General features: G+C 47.3%; 1 protein-coding gene across 2 annotated transcripts in view; it reads right to left on the reverse strand.

The window, feature by feature from the left end:
• The window catches only part of GRIK3 (glutamate ionotropic receptor kainate type subunit 3), a 211,782-nt gene that overhangs the window by 83,333 nt on the left and 110,976 nt on the right, over positions 1-17,473 (reverse strand). The window lies entirely within an intron of this gene.

Consider the following 17,473-nt stretch of genomic DNA (forward strand, 5'->3'; position numbering starts at 1 on the left):
TACGGACAAGATCCCCCTACCCCCAATGTTCAATAATATCCTATATAATTCCCATACACAGGAATTGTGCTGAAGCATAGGAATTATGAAAACCCTCCTAGTTCATTTCACTCAGGTAGAAAATTCCGGATAATAGAAACTGACAAACAGAGCCAAAATAAAATCACCAGCTTATTAATATTGCTATGAAAATTCTCAATAGAGTGCTGGCAAGTAGAATCTACCAGAATATTATAAGGATAACATACCATGACCATACAGACTTGTATTCCAGGAATGTAAGGGTGGTTCAATATAAAGAAATCTATGAATATCACTCCATCACATCAATAATTTAAAGGAGAAGAAAACATATAACCAACTTACAACATGCAGGAAGGCATTTAATAAAATCCAGTATCTAACGCTGTTAAGAACGCTTAATAAACTAGCACCACGAAAGATAGTTCCTTGAAGCATCTTTAGCTCAAATCGGCCTTTCATATCACACTAACGGTGAAACACTAGAGGCAGTCTCCTTAAAGAAAAGGGGGGAGGGTAAGGATCCACACCACACGACTAACCAATGAAATAAGAAAGGAAAAGAATTCAGAGGCATACCTCTTGGAAAGAAAAGAAATTCTTATTTGCAAATGATATAAATGCCTTCCTAAAACCCTCAAAATAATCCCTAAACATGAAAACTAGTAGGAACTAGTAGGCGAGTCAAGTTAAAGGACCAGTTAGCACACATGAAGAGTGTTTCTTTATATCAGCAACAATCAGTAAGAAAACTTAATGGCGAAATAATTTCCTTTACAATCCTAACAAACATATTAAATAATAATAAATCAAATAAGAGGTATGCGATGCTAGTAATAAAAATGAGAAAAACACCTTCAATGATAGACATAAAAGTAGACTTTAATGAGGAAGCGTGTCATGTTCCTGGATATTTAGGTTCAAGGGTAGAGGTGTCAGTTTTCTACAAATTAGTTTTTCAGTTTAATTCAATTCCAATCAGATCCATAGAGGGATATTTATTTTACTTGACAAAATGAGGCTAAAATGCATCTGGAAGACTAAACAGGAGATAACAGCCTTAAAAAAAGAGGTGAGAGGCGACTTGTACTGCCAGACTTAAAATACATCATAAACCCAAAATAATTAAACCACGTCTTAATGGCATTTGAAAACACAGATAGATCAATGGAGTGAGATTAAAAAGCACCCAGAAAGAGATTCAAGTAGAGATAAGTATTTCAAGCATGATAAAGGTGGCTATTTCCAATCAGTAGGTAAAAGATGAATTATTAAGTAATTGTGTGGAGACAATTATTCAATTCTTTGGGAGAAATTTAAGTTAGATTCTAATCTTAAGCCATATATCAAAGTAAATTCCAGATGGAGTAAAGATTAAACAGCAAGAAAGCAAGGGAGGGAAGGAGGAAAGGAAACACTATAAAAGTACCAAAGGAAGTACAGGTGATTATTATACAAAATCGAGGTGGAGGAGGTCTGCCTAGGCATTTCAATAAAGTGAGAAACCATAGGCTAAAGATTGATAACTCCATAGAAATAATATGAAACTTGTATTTATCAAAATGACCATAAACAAAATTAAAAGGCAAACAACAAACTTGGAAATGATATTGGTAACATATATGGCAGTATAAAGGCTGCTTATTTTATAAAAAGCACTTAAAGCCCAACAAAAAGTACAAACCCTTCAATAGAAAAATGTGTAAAGCGCAAGCATGGATGTTTCACAAAAGAAAAAACTAATAATAATACAAAGGAACTATTAACATATGAAAAAATGTGCATTCTTCTTAATAATCAAATAAACTCAATTTAAACCAACAGTGAGATATCAGGTTTTTTTGCCCATCCCATTGGCAAAGATATAAATTATAACATCCAGCTTTGGTGAACGTATCTGAAAACAAACACATGCTTAACTGTTGGTGGAAGTGGGAACTGGTACACCTGCCTTCCTTGGGGGCCATTAGAAATACATCAAAAGCCTTCAAAATGCTCACATCTTTGACTCAACACTTCAGTTTCTAGAACTTGACGGCAATGATGGACACACAGATTATGTATGGGGAGGGGGAGCTAGAGATGGCCAACACCAGAGAAATAATAAACTGCAATTGGAATTTCCATTTAACAATATATTTCCATATAACAGTGAAGATTCAATGATTTGGGCAACATTCATGATCTATTTTAAGTGGAAAACAGAGGTTAGAAAGCAGGAAATACAGTGTGACCCCCCATGTTAGAAGAGGAAGAATGGAAGGAAGATGAGGAATTTGTAGCGCTGACGTCAGATTAGAGACATTTCAAAACAACACAAGAGAATAGTCTTATGTGGTAGATTTATTTTATTCTCTGTGCTTTTCTATATTTTCCAAATAAAACTTTACTTTATTCTTTCTTTATTCTTTAAAAAAAATCAACTTGATTATTTACATGAAGAAACTCCACACAATTCACCTCGTTTTAAGTGTCCACGGATTTTTAGTAAATTTACTGAGTTGTGTGACCATCGCCACAATCCAGCTTCTGAACATTTCCGTCACCCCCAAAAGCTCCCTGGTGCCCACTTACAGTCAATCATTGTTTTCACCCCCAGCCTCCGGCAACCACTAATTTACTTTCTGTCTCTAGAGATTTGTCTTTTCTGGACATTCCTTATAAATGGAATGATGCAATATGTGGTCTTCTGATCTGGCTTCTTTCACTTAGTATAATGTTTTTGAGGTTTATCCATGTTGTAGCATGTTTCAGCACTTCATTTCTTTTATTGTTAAATAATGTTATTTTTTTATGGAGGTACCACATGGGGTACATCCGTAGATGTATTTGTTCACTCACAGTTGATGGGTATTTGGGTTGCTTCAATAGTTTTCAAATTTTTTAAAAAGTAGTAAATGTTTTAAAAAGTGGACAAATACTCCTGCACCCCACCCCCCAACACACACACACACACACACACACCAGTATTACAGCAGGCACACAATTTGTAACACCTAGTGTGTGTGTGCACGTGAGTTTGTCGGGGTGCGCATAAACGTGCTGAACAGGCACATACAATAAAACAAGAAGAATGCATTCCAAAACATGAAGAGGGCTTCTCTCTGAGTGGTAGGACTATGGGGGACTTTCATTTCCTTCTTTGTGTTGTTCTATATTTTCCAAAAGTTCTGCAGTGAGCATGTGTTATATTTCTCATCAGAAAAGCCATCATGTGATTTTGTGTTTAAAGGAAAATAAATGATCAAAATACCATATGACCCAGCAATTCCATTTCTAAGGATGTAAATTTGGCAAAAGTTAGAGATACATAAACACCTTTGTAGATAAGGATAGTCTTGACATGCTATTGAAAAAAATAGAAACAACTTAACGTTCCAAAGTAGGAGATTACTCAACATATCAAAACCCACCTATATGGCAGAACAACTTGCGGCATTAACAGTCAGGGTGTAGGATAGCATAATAAGGTGTTGGGGATTTGCTTCCAAATAATATGGGACGGGTGGCTATGAAGGGGGTATGAATTGGACAGGATAGGCTACGGGTTACTGGGGCGAGGTGGTGGCTACACAGGGACTCATTCTCACTAAGTGTATATGATAGACATTCTCCGTAATAAAATATTATTTTTAAATCACAGTATAAGTAAGACAAAAGTCACAAATCATGGTAGTACAATTAGAACAGAGGCACAATATTATTCGCAGATGTTTATGACCACATTCTTAAAAACTCAAGAGGATCAGATGAAAACCTAGTAGAAGCTAAACAGAGAGCTGATCAAAGGGCCAGCATGCAAATACAGAAAAACGTGTAGTCTTCCTCTATGGCAGCAATAAACCATGAGAAATTATAAGGGGAAAAAAGAGACCCGATTCACAACAGCAACAACGAAAAAATAAAATAGTAAAATAAATGTGCAATTCCTATATCAAGAAAACTACAAAACTTTACTGGGGAACATAAAAGACTTGAATAAATGGAGAGGCATAACTTTCTCCTGGAAAGGAAGACTCAATATTGTAAAAATGTCAGTTCTCCTCAAATTAATTTATAAATTTAATGGAATTCCAATTAAAATCAGAAAGGACATACCAGAAGGGCATACACCAAAATTTTAACGGAGGTTCATTTGAGACAGGCAAAAGATAAAGGATTGCTTCTGCTTAGTGCTTTTCCCCACAAGTCCTCTGCATTTAGTGATAACTTTGGTAATAAGGAAAAAACCTTTAGAAAGAGCTCTTAAAGAATACTTCATGACACAGGAAATGCTCATCTTTTCTTCCCCGCCTCCCAAGCAACGAAATCATACTACAGTATGATATATATTTATTAAACCAAAAGCATATATTTATATTTATAGCAAAAAGACTGGAAGGATTTGTATCAACATGTTACCAGTGAGTATTTCTGAGTCAAAAGGGTTTATGGAGACTTCGAACCTTGCTCTTTGTATTTTCTTGATTATTTCCAAATGATTTACAATAGATATGTATTATTTTTATTATTTTAAAATGTAGAAAGTAAAGAAGAGAGCCTGGGGAGAAGTCTGGCCATTACACATGCCAAATGAGGGTCAAAGGTCGTGGGACAAAGCCATTTCCTAGGGCTTTACACCTTCTTCCAGGGCTCTACACCTTGGCAGGTAGGGGAAATAGGAGAGAAGCTGGTATCTCACAAGGGTAGTGATCCATCTCAGCCCCTGAGACCCACCAAGCCCAGAGATAGAGCTCGGTCTCAGACTACAGTTCAGTCCCATAACCAGCCCCCAATCTCTGCCAGGTACCAACCTGTCACTGGGTACTGAGATACCAAGAGAAGTCAGCGCTGGGTCCCTGCTACCCGAGAGCGCTCAGCCGACAATAACCAGCATATGTGTGGAGCAGTAGTGGAGAGGTTCCCAACTCAGGATCCAGCGACAGACACACCTCAGTCTGAACCCCAGTTCTACCCACTGGAGGAAGTTATTCAGTCTCTCTGAGACTCAGTTTCTCCATCTGCAAAATGGGGTGCATACTTCCAAGGGTTGATTCTTATGGGTGAAAAAAAAAACCAGTAACTAAATTCATGGTACACAGCCAGGAGTTCTCACAGGAGAAGAGAAGCAATGCTGTTTAGAAAAACAAAATGAATTTTGAACTTCCGCATTCTAGGGCAGGGGTTGACAAACTTTTCCTGTGAAGGACCAGATAAATATTTTGGCTCTGTGGACCAGATGGTCTATTCAACTCCTCCACTGTAGCATGAAAGCAGCCATAGGCATCATGTAAACAGATGGGTGTGACTGAGTCCCAATAAAACTTTATTTGCAAAAGCAGGTGGTGGGCGGGATTTGGCAGTCCATGCACTCTGGCTATAGTTTGTCCCCTGTTCTAGGGGAAGGGCAGCCTTTATCTCAGTGATAAAAGTACCTTAGGGCCTATATGGAGAAGCTACGATTATGATAGTACTAAATTGCTGTGCAAAAAAAAAAAAATACTAAGACGGGACGTTGAGTTTTTGAATGGGGAAGATGGGAGAGAAGGGCCTAAGAGAAAGGGAATAGGTAGGAAGTGGGTCCAAAAATGAGAGAAAGGAGAATATCACCCAGGCCCAAAGGCAGGCGAGGCCAGTAAGAAACCCTCCACGGCGGCGGGAAGGAGCATGTTAGCAGTGATGCTTGGTGCTCCCTTTCCAATTAGCTTGCACTGTGCGGTCACCTCCCTTTCTTACAGGAGCCCATTGGTTAGGAAAGTCTGCCACAGAAAACTGACACCAACTTGTGCTTTGGCGAAAATGAAGGGCGGTGGGCAATGCCCAGCCCAGGGTGAAGCAGGGCAGAGAGGATAAGAGGTGCAGGAAGCGGGATGAGACAGGAGATGAAAAATTCAGCAGAGAAGGAAGTTGGAGCAAGAGGTGCTTGGGAGAAACGGAAAGCCCTGGAGCATTCTCAGAGGTGAGAGAGATGCCCACCCCCCCCCAAATGCAGCGCAAGGATAGGAGTCATTCTACTTGAACATGTAAGGGCAAGGTGACCCCAAAAGTGTTAAAGTCTTGGGACACCCAGGCAGCAAATATTTGGGTACAACACAGAGGTTCAGAGAGTGGGTTCTGGGTTTGAATCTTAGTTCCATTCATAGGCTGCCCTTTTCTCTAGAGAATTGTTCTCAGTTGAAGGATGCCACCTTTCCCAGAAGGTTACATCAATCACCTGTGCCCTGGGGGCAGTCTGCAGCCTATGACTGAATAATATTGGGGTTCCAAAGAGTGGAGCTAACTCTGTGGTGTGTGTATGCTCCAGAACCCCTCCCAACACCCTCCCCCACTGCATCAAGCAAAGGCCAGATCTTACCTAAGGACACACCTTTGCCTCTAGCCCTGTCCCCCAGCTTTGATCACTCCCCTACTGGCTTTTCCTAAAGAGCACTCTTCCCCTCTATCTACCCCATGCATCCGAATCCCTGCCTCAGGCTCTGCATCTAGGGGTCCTGACCTCAGATGGGGGTGACATTACTTCGGAGGCAGTACCAACCACATTTAGCCTTTCATGATTATGGAGGAAGAGAAGAGGGCACGAAACCTCATCAATTAATAAACCATTGAGGGCTCTTTTTCCTTGCCCCTTCCTTTTGGGTCCTCTTGCCCCCTTTCCCTTTTGTGCAGGGGGCTTCAGAAGCTCAGGGTCTGATGGGCTGTGTTCTGATTCAAGCTCTGCTTCACGGAACAAAGGCTGCTTTGGGTCTTGGCTTCTGGAGAGAGCAACCTACCCGGCTCAGAGGCAGCTCCCCCATTCCACTGGCTCCTCTTCATTTTCTTTCTTCCCATACATTCCTCATGATCGTTATTTAAAGAGGCTAATAAGTAGGTTGGCACCATTGATTAATGCATAATCTTAATCATGATTGCATAGTGTAATTGGCATTAATTTGAAGAGCCAGTTCATTATGAAAATAATTGTCACTGCTTTCTGCTTTAATAAAATGGAGCAGACACACCAGGGCTGCTGAGGAAACGGGATAGGGTCTGAGGGTATGAGTGTGTGTGTGTGTGTGGTGTGTGTGTGTGTGTGTGTGTGTGGTGTGTGTATGTATTTGTGTGTGTGTCTGTGGTGTGTGTGTCTGAAGGTGTGTGTGTGGTGTGTGTGTGTGTGATGGATCCCAGAAGATGTAAACAGGGAGTGGAGCACAGGTGCAGCTGGAACATTTTTTCAAACAAAATCTTGAGTGGACATCGAATGGTTAAAACAAATAGTAATGATAACAACAAGAACAACTGATTGTGTCAGAGCCAATGCTGAGGGCTTTCTACCCACTGCATTTAATACTCGTAAGAACCTCTACAGCCACATTAGAAACTATTATTGCCCCGTTTTACATAAGAGATAACTGAGGCCCAGGGGGGTGAAGGATGTTGTTAAAACTACTGAATGGCAAATTCTCTTCTCTCCTGCAACCAAAGCCAGCTTGCGAGAGCCAATAGCTAAATTTTCAGGAATTTTGAAAAACAGTTATTAAACCCTTGGCAGCTTGAAATAGGCCACAGTGAAAGTATTTACACCACAGAAATAAGCAGATGCTACAAATTAGGGCTTTTTTTCTGGAGAGCGCATTCCTTAGCCCCCCACAGCCCACGCCCATTTCTATCATCTGGGCTCTTAGCGACTTGATGCCACAGTCCCCAGGGCTCTGCCAAGCACAGCAGCATGTGGACAACTGCTCAGAGCTAACCTCACTTACAGACAGCGGAATTCAGGGCCGGGAGTGGGGCGTGGAGGACTGGAATTGGCTGTGCCAACTGGAATCAACTTCCTTCTTGCTCCTTCTACTATGTTTTGAGAAACATTCTGTTGTCATATGTTTTGAGAAACATTCTGAATACCCTAAGCATAAATGCCCATATGTTTAAGATTGCTTTTCTTCCATCTCTGGAAATGTGCCCAAATGGTGGAATTTCCCTGCCTCCCAGGTAAGCATGCTGTGGTGGCCTGTGTGATGCTGAATGTGACCGCAAAAATCAGGAGGAAGGGTTGTCATTGCTGCTCTGCCTCGCCTCATCATTCAGGGCAAGGGTTCTGGAGACAGCTCCCTTCCTGCCCCTCACTGTCTGGGCAGATGGCCCTACAGGTCCCCCGAGGCACAGGTCCCAGGGCAGATGGAGCTGAAGGCTGGGTCCCTTGCTTAAGCCCATGACCTCAAGACCATGTAGGGCCGGTCTGGAGTCTGTTGAGATTTTTCTTTCTCTTGAACAACTTTGTGCTCTTGAACTTGGCCGTTGTAAAAGCAGCCTGGCCAACCCAGCTCTGAGCTCAGTGAGCATGGGAGGCTCAGGCAGGGCCTGCAGCACGCTGCCACCGTCTGCTTGGCAGTCAAGTCCCAGGAGACAGTCACATGCCCAGCACCAAGCCCAGGCACAGTCTGTCCTCTGGGGCCTGAGTGTACCTTCTTTATCTAGTCTGCTTTGTTCTTCGGAAGTTTTCAAGGTGCCGTCGATTAATTGAGATGCTGATCAGTGAGACTGTTGCCAACAGCCTCTTCCCGGGGCCACCTCCCTGTCTGTTCTGATCAGGGTTCTCTCTTCTCCCTGCCAGAACCCCTGCAGCTCTTGTGGGCTCTTGTGCAGCTTGTGGGTTAAGAGCCAGGCTCTGCTCTCTGCTGCACCTTAGCTAGCCTTTCAGGGGCCCTCGCCGTGCCTTGGAACTTGCTTTTTGGGTCTCTCTATGCCCTTGTCGGAACAGGAAGAGGAGTAAGGGAACAAATTGGCTGGCTTTCCCTGATGGACATAGTATATGGTTTATAGAAGGTGAGCAGTGCCCAGCAGAAAAGGTCCAGGGATGGGCTTTCTGAGGTTATGGGCAAGGAAGGGGAGACAAGTATATGTGTCCCTTCCTTCTTCCTTTCCTTCTTTCCTTCCTTCTTTCCTTCCTTCCTTCCTTCCTTCCTTCCATCCATTCCCCAAGCAGTTTATTGGCTACCACTGTTAACGAGGCACCAAGCTGGGCAGTGGGTGAGTCAGAGAGAGACCAGGCGTACTCTCAGCCCTTCAGGAGCTCATAGCTTGGAAGAAGAGATGAGAGGAGGGGCATGAAGAAACACTACAAGGGTAACAACTCTCCACATGACAAGAATGGCAGACAAAGCTGGGGAGACTCAGAGAGGAGAGTGTGGGGTGCAAGTCTTCATGGAGGAAGCAGCATCTGACCTGCTTGGAGCTAACGTGTGCAGGGAGTATGGCAGCCAGCGGGGGAGAGGCTGCTCTTGGGTGTGTATCAGGGGCACGAGAACTTGTGCTAAGACAGGGCCAGTTGGGGAAGGGAGGGGCCAGGCAGGAAAGGAGCTCCAGGGCTTGCTTTTCAAGGACTGGGCAAAGATGAGACGAGGGAGGGAGGTGGTGGGGTCTGGGAGAGGGTGCATCGGAAGACGACTCCAGAGTCCGGAAGTTCAGTTCAGTATGTGGACTCGGCAGCCAGGTGGCCCGGGTTGGGAATGGCCCCACTGCTGTCCAGCTGTATGTCCTTGGGCAAGTCCCTTCTCTGCCCTATGCACCTGTTTCATTATCTGAAGACAGGGATATTAATAGCACTTACAACATAGGGCTGTTTTGAGGCTTAAATGGCATAAATCATCCAAGGCACATTGTGAGCCCTCGATAAGGGTAAAGCATTATTATGAGGTGACAGGGAAGCTGGGGGGCCTTTAACTGAGATGAGGGCATCCAGAGAAAGAGCAGATCTTAGGAGAGCATGTGCACTCTCGTGGGGTCCCAGGGGAGGGGCGCCTGATTGAGTCCCAGGGCCTAGTGGCAGTTGTTTTAATTGATCCGGTGATATGTGGAGCTTGTCTGTACAACAAGTCAAATATTGCAAAATCGACCGAGTCGGGAGGATGGCTGGAGGCTTCCCTTGCTGCCCAGAGACCCTGATGACCGATGGGCTGTCATCAGGCGGAGGAGCAGGAGGCAGAGTTGCTGGGGAAAGGGCTGGGAGTGGGGTGCTGCAGAGGGCCCCAGTGAGCAGTGAGCGCCCTTGCCAGAGGGGCGGGAGGACGGAAGATCTGGAATCTCCAGAGACACTGGTGGGGCCATCCCACCTCCTAGCTGGGCGGAGCCATCACACAGCCCACGCTCCCACACATGCCCACAGCAGAAAGGCCAGCCCTAAGGCTGGCCTTCCAGGCCCTTCTAGGTCCAGCCCAACCTCTCTCCAGCCGCAGCGCCTCCAGGCAGCATGTCCTCCACCCATACTGCCTTCTCACCCTTCCCTCCATGTTTCCGACCCTTCGCATGTGCTTTTCCTCTGCCGGGATCACTATTTCTTCTTTCTGTTTCCTCCTGGCAAACCTGGCTTCCCTATTTGTCTTCTGCGCCTTGCAGCAGACACTGTCCTTATGCCCTTTCCCACTCCAGAGGCCACCAGCACACATTTCCACTGCTTGCCCTGGGCCAGCTCCGGCAATGGCGGAGGCGTGGCCAACACAGCACAGACCCCAGGAGCCAGGGAGTCAAGGGCTCAGCAGCAGCCTCAGCTGAGAAGCCAGGGGCAGGTGGACGAACCCCAGCTGCCTTGTCCCTCCCTCAGAGGCACAATTTCGGGGCACCATCTGCAGTTTCCCAAAGGGCGCCAGCAGGGCTGAGCCTGGCCACCCGCAGTGTAACCACCTACTCACACACCTTCCTGCCCTTCCCTCCGTTTCCTAGGCATCCCCATGTTTCCTGGGGGCACCTCCCAGAGAAACCACTCCCACCCTAGTCTTTGTGGCAGGGCCTGCATTTGGGGGTCCCGGACTCAGTCAGCTTCCCCAAGCTCCGAAGTCCTCCTGCTATGTACGCTCACATGTGTTAGGATGTCGCATGCCCCCCACCTCCATTCGGCTGTGGTCACCTGGAGGATGGGGACACACCTTAGCCGTCCTGGCATCTCCTTCCTGCCCCCAGTGCCTGACACTAGCACCACAGAGAGGATGTGAAGACATGTTTGTTAAATGTTAAGTGCACGTGCATGTACACAGACACACACACACACACACACACTCTGCTTGTTTTGAAAAGCTAACTCCAGTTCAGGACTTTGATACCTAAGTGACAAAGCAGAAAACACACAAATATCCTTCAGACCATCTCCTATGACGCTGCTCAGCCAGGAGGTCCTGCAGCTTTCAAACCCAAGCCCCGCAATGATTGCTCTGCCCAGATGAGGAAGCCGCAGCTGAGGTGCCCGCAGTAGGCCCCGCCCCTCTCATGGATGGACAGGGTGTTGTGTGCCCGCTGACGTGCTTGGGTGCCTGTACGGAGAGGACCTGGTTCTCTCCGGCTGGAAGAACCAGCCCTAATTGGGGCTCATCACCAAACCCTGGGGCACCTGCTGCACAGTGGCGTCAGCAGCTGGAACATAGATAGCCCTGCCTCTGGCAGCCCCTAAGCACTAGCCTGTCTGCCCACAGCCCTGCCCTGAGAATGCCAGGAGGCCCAATCTCAGGCCACTCCAGATATGGCGTGGGCAGAGGCAAAGGGCACGGGGAGCAGCAGCCGGAGAAATTAGTGGAGGAGAAAGAGGCAGCCCGTTCTGCGTTATTACTCCCATCCTCATCTGTTTTAAATATCAATTGCTATGCAGGTTAAACACTTATTCAGATGCCTTTTAGCTTAAAAGCAAGTTAATTGATCTCTGGAGATCCTGAATGAACAGTGAAGAAACTGCACTAATTATAGAATCAACTTCCACTTCTCTATTTTGTTTTGTTTCTTCTCTGACAATACTGCTGGAATGACAGAAAGGGGCCTGGTAGAGAAAACACATGTTTTCATTAGGCTGCGACAACAGACACAGCCTCTCCCTGCCTCCTCCCACTCTGGGATGAGCTCTCCCAGGTGGGCCTCCTGGGCACACCTCTCCCCGGTGGGAACTCTCAAAGGCAGCACTTTACGCTGCTGAAAATACCAGCCCAGTTCACGATTAGCCAGAACCCACCACAGTCATCTACCCTCTTTCCACCCACCCTGCAGGCCCTCCCCACCCCTCCAGAGAAAACCCACACATACATGGGGCTATAGCTGCTTCCACGTCCTGCTGACGCACTCTGACCTCCTCCGGGGTCTTAGCTCCTGACTTTGCACTGGCCTCCCAGAAATAGACGGTATAGCCCAGCTTCGCCTTGACATCCTCTGGTCCCTGCCACAGCTCCCTGCTCACCTGGGAGTTCCCACGCTGCAGGCCCACTCCCACGCTGCCTGGACCACAACGCAGTGTGGGAGTATGGGGTTCCTCAGCTGCTAACAGCAGATTCCTCTCTCCTGCCTGGGGAGACGTGTCCTTCTGCTTTCTCTTCTCACCCCACCCAGGTTCTGACTCCATCCACTGTGCTGCCTTGGGTAGAACAGAGAATGGGCACCTCCAGTCTGTCTCGAGGGACAGCTGTGTCCCTGCTATTGCAGTGTGCAGGCAGTCTAACGTCTTCCGTACACTTGGGAAACTAGAAGTGAAACAAAGCTGAACAGGTTTCTTTTCTGCAGGACTTCTCCGGGCATTTACTCCGCTCACGTGCAAACTCTGAGATGGGGCAGAGCAAGCAACATTTCCCCAACTTACTTGATAACCGTGGAAACCTTTTTCGGCAGAGCATCTCACTGGAAACACGCTTTGGGAATGGCTGCATTACAGTGATTTGAGCAAAAGTATTTTTCCTTCTGAGGTGTGAGCTGTTTGAAGTGCTGAGCTGGAGCTTTCACATTTCAGTCCACCCCACACCCCTGGTCCCCAGCCATGAGCGCCGGTGACAAGCAAGAGTGAAGAAAGTATGACAGCGAAAGCGTCCGATCTACTTAACACTGGGGGTCCAGTGCAACAGGTTTGGTTTATTACTGGATTGATTCTGGGACAACAGCGACTGCTGGTTATAACACAACTTAAAGGTGTGATTATTCCGATAGGTTTTCATTCGTGCGCGCGCATGCGTGCACCTGGGCAGGTGTGGGCACACATCTCACCTGGGGGAGGGCACAGCAGGGAAGGGAGCCAATTCATCAGCCCAACGCTTTGTGCCTCTCTCCCCAAGGCATTGGGTTGAAATAGAGATTCTGACTTACTTATGATCATTAGCAAATGAGACTCCTTGCATCTTCACAAGCTCTCAGCTCATACAAAGGAATTCCCGTCACCTTGTCCCCCACTGACACCGCTGATAGAAGCTTTCACCCACTCAGCCCTTCCTTCATTGAACACTCAGGAAACACCTCCCGTGTGTCAGGCACCGGGCACACAGCACATAACAGTAGGGGAGCCCTCTACCTGGGTAACACAATGTTTCCTCAAAGTTCTTAATGTAGTTGAAAATGTGCTTGTTATCTGGTTTATAGTCTGCCTCTCCCTGTCCCCCGCCCTACCACCACTAGAATATAAGCTCTTTGGGCGTACAGATGTTGTCCATCACTTTCTCTCCAGTGCTAGAACAGGACTTGACACATAGGAGGCACTCAATAAGCATTTCTCAACTATGTATCAATATGTATGAAACATACAAATGTAAGCAAGCATAAAATGGCTAAACAACAAAACTCTAGGGAGGGTAACACATGGTTGGCGGCTTTTAACCATAAGGCAGAAGGGGACACCACAACAAGCAGGAAGATAGTTCGGGGCTTTTACACGGTGAGGTGAGCGCAGGGGGTAATTCCTTATGGGAGCATCCAGACCAGAAAACTGAACACCAATGGCCAAACGCCAGCAAGACTCCTCATGCCCTCCAGTCACCGCCCCTCAGTAAGCCCCGCCCCTCAGTAAGCCCCGCCCCTCAGTAAGCCCCGCCCCTCACTAAGCCCAGCTCCTCTGTAAGCCCAGCCCCTCAGTAAGCCCCGCCCCTCAGTAAGCCCAAGGTGGTTTATAAGGGCAGAACAGCAGGGGCATTCTCAGAACTGGAGCAAAGTTTCTCTCTCAAAATTTGCATGGACCATCAGCAACCAGGGAGAAAAAGAATAGCTTGAATTTTTAAAATATAGGTTTAAAGATGCCGTCCGCTAAACCCTGCACTTTGAACGAATGCGAAGACAGAATTTTCTGTATAACCATCTGGTATGGATGAGCAGGGGTACCAACAGCAATTCAGGAGTCATACGACGGATTCTATTAATACTAGGCTTCTCATTTTGCGTTCAGAGGAGGAAACGGAAGCTCAGAGAAGTTAGTGATTTGTCCAAAATCACACAGCTTCTACAGATCCAGGAGTCATGCTCTGTTCTGGTGTGATTAGGAGCCTAAGGCCCGTAAACAGCACACGGGTGATGAAATGGAGCATGTAGCCCAGAACCAACATGGAAGCCCCTTCCGAAGCCTTATCTGGGAACGGATCTCACCTGGTAGTTACCACCAGCACCCAGAGTCCTTGAATCTGTAGGTTATTCATAAATTCGTGTTGTTAGATGTATGTTTAACTATTTAGCAAATGGTGTGTGGTTCTCATTCTACCGTATGGGTTCAGTCATTTCCAACCCATTCTTTCATTGCTTTAAAAGGTTCTAATTAACAACAACAACAACAACAACAACAAAAAAAACCCTTTGGGTATTTCCAAGTAGAAAGAATTAGCCCATGAGAATCAACAGGTGAAATCTTGTTTTCCAGAAGGACAGATCAAGTAAGTGCCCTTCCAGAATGGGTCCCGTTCGTGCCTGGGTGGGCTGCCTGTCATCCTCTCCCAGGAGAAGGTTGTTCAGCATCACCCCCAAATGCACGTTGCCTTTGATGGGAGGCTGACAGTCTCCAGGCTGTGGCGGAACAGGCGTTGGTCTGAGGAAGGATCTCTGGCCTGTGATATCCCTTCACGTCCTCCCCAGTTGCTCCAACCCGACATTTCTGAACTCAGATATCACAGGTCCTCAGGTAGCTCCGTTTCATCCAACGGCATTTCGTTATAACAAGGAGATGCCGTATGAACTTAAGTCCTCTTTATATCGAATAGCCTGTGGTAAAATTGGCTTTGTTATACGTCATTTCCCCGCAGTTCCAAGAATCCATTGACAATGTTCAGTGAGTACTTCCTGTGCAGTATTTTCTCCCCAAACCTACTCTTTCCCTGGACTTCCCATCTCAGGGAAGGGCACGAATGCCCTTTAGGGGTCCAGGCTGAAAATCTTGGTGTCATCGCTAGCCCCCATCTCCCTCGTTTGAACAAAGACTGAATTTTGGGCCCCCCTGCCCAGTGACTCGGGGACCTACCTTTCCCATCTCCATCACGACCCTCCAGCTCACGCCCTGGACCATGGCACCGGCGTCTTTATGCTCGCCCTCCTCCCCCTCCCTCTTCTCAGTCCACTCTCCAAGCACTTGCCCCCGTGAGTCCCAAAGCACCAACTCAGTGGGCCTGGCACTCTGCCTCACCCCCTCCCTGCCTTTCAGGTGCCAGCCTTCCTATTATAAAAGCTATGAAAGAAATAAACAGGGTGAGATGATAGTGAATGCCTAGAGGGGACTGTTCTTTATGACTCTCCCAAGGGAAGTGCAATGCAACAAACATTTATTGGTATCTTCTCAGTGCAGGGGAGTAGAAAAATGGAGGAAATGGATGAGTCATCTCCTTGGGTTGCTCACAGACTGAAGAGGGAAAGAGTCAAATAAAGAAATAATTAAAAATAGGGTGATGACTGCTCCATTGTGATAAATGCTAAGTGTTTTAGGAAATGAAAATGGCCAGGAGAAATCCCAGAAGGCTTCTTAGAGGAGGTGATATTTAAGCTGGAATTTGAAGTGAGTAGAAGCTGATTGAGCAGAGGCGTAAAAGCGCTAAATGAGCAGAGGACCAGTAGGAGTGGAGCATGAAAGAGCCTGGTGATTTCAGCAATCAGGCAGGGGTCAGGAGGTATGGTTATGTGCTGCCTCCCCTCCACACACACCTACTACACCATCTCCTCCTGGGCATCAGTTTTTCTCAGTCCCTGACTCAAAAAGATGTGCTGCCTTGAGAAACTGCTGCTCCTTTCTCCAGTGCTGCTGTGCTCTGCTCACAACTGACACATTGGGATTACTTCTCCACATCATCTCCCAGTAAGTGCTGGGTCTGCCCGTGAGCTCGGCCATGGAGAACCGGAGAGTTGTGGGAAGGCACAGTGCCCAGGGCCTCCCAGGGCCTCCCAGACCCTGCCACTGCCTTTGAACATCCTCATGAGGAGAGGCACACAGTGCAGAGAGAAGGACACGACGTTCCTCCTACCTCAACAGCCAGCGCTATACTGGCCGTCAACAGAAGCACGCGGGCTTGCTTCTGCAGGATGTAGCTTGGCTCTTAGTTCTCAAGAGCAAGGCCTATGTCCCACCCCCCGCTCAGTCCTGCCATGGGCCTAGGACCACAGCTGAGCAAAGCTGGGAGGAAATTAGGGAGCTGCAGCATACTAGTTCCTGAAGCTCGTCTGTGCTGATTGTGTGCCCTGGCTCTGGGAGCTCATCTTGTCCTGCCTGGCTCACTTGTCTAATGCCTCAGTTTCCCTAGAGGGACCAGGGCATAATGGCCTGAAGTCAGACGGCTTTGGTGCAGGTCACATCCCAGCTTAGCTACTAACCAGCTGTTACTCAACCTCTCTGTGTGTCAGTTTTTACATCTGTGAAATGGGGATTTCGCCTCCTAGTGCTGCTTGGCAGGTTAGAGGAAATGCTGTACATAAAATCCTTAGCCCAGTGCCAGCAGAGTGGATGAGCTCTGTGACCTCTGAGTCTCCCTTTCTGAGACTCTCTGCCTGAAGTTCAGAATAAGGTCTGCCCCTAAATTTATAATTCCTGGGCCAGCCTCACCTTTTTTCCATGCCTGATCCTCATCTACTGTGGGGATAGATTTCGGGTCCCCCAGCTTCCTGTGTCTATCTATCCAGCACCTGCCCCTTCTCCCTGAATCAGGTGGGTCCTGACTGCTCATGCCCACCTGAAGTTACCTGGGGTCAAGTCTCCCCCATGCATCAGCTCCATGCTCAGCTCAGTTCTCCTCTGAGGAGGCGGAGCTGAGGCCTCCCCTGGGGTCTCTGGGCCCCTTTAAGAGGAGCCATGACTGCCCCAGTGCCATTTCCCACATGCAGCCTGGGTTTTGCTCCAGCCCAGGCCCTTACGCTGCTTGCCTGGTAATGGTTGGGGGAGTGAGCTGATGGGCAAAAAAGAGGCTCCATTTCTCTCTGGGACCAATTTGTGGGCTTTCAGAGGCAGCTCTCGCTCTTTTCTCCATTTCTGCCTTGTCTCTGCCTGCCTGCTGCTCCCACTCACTCTACTGGCTGTTAGAATTCTGAAGGAAGCCGGAAAGGTGAGACTCACTGTCTGTCAGCCAGCCAGTACAGAAAACCCATGCCCAGCCAGAGGTGGGGGGCAGAGGGGGAGCAGCCTCTGCAGGACCCGACCGGGAGGGCCAGAGAGGGGTTGAGTCCTGTGGGCAGACAGCGATGCAGAACTGCCCCCTCTGGCGCCCTTTGCTCTTGAAAAGAAACAATAATACCTAGTGGTTAGGAGCAC

This window comes from Rhinolophus ferrumequinum, chromosome 9 (genome assembly GCF_004115265.2).
Source record: "Rhinolophus ferrumequinum isolate MPI-CBG mRhiFer1 chromosome 9, mRhiFer1_v1.p, whole genome shotgun sequence".
Taxonomy (NCBI): Eukaryota; Metazoa; Chordata; class Mammalia; order Chiroptera; family Rhinolophidae; genus Rhinolophus; species Rhinolophus ferrumequinum.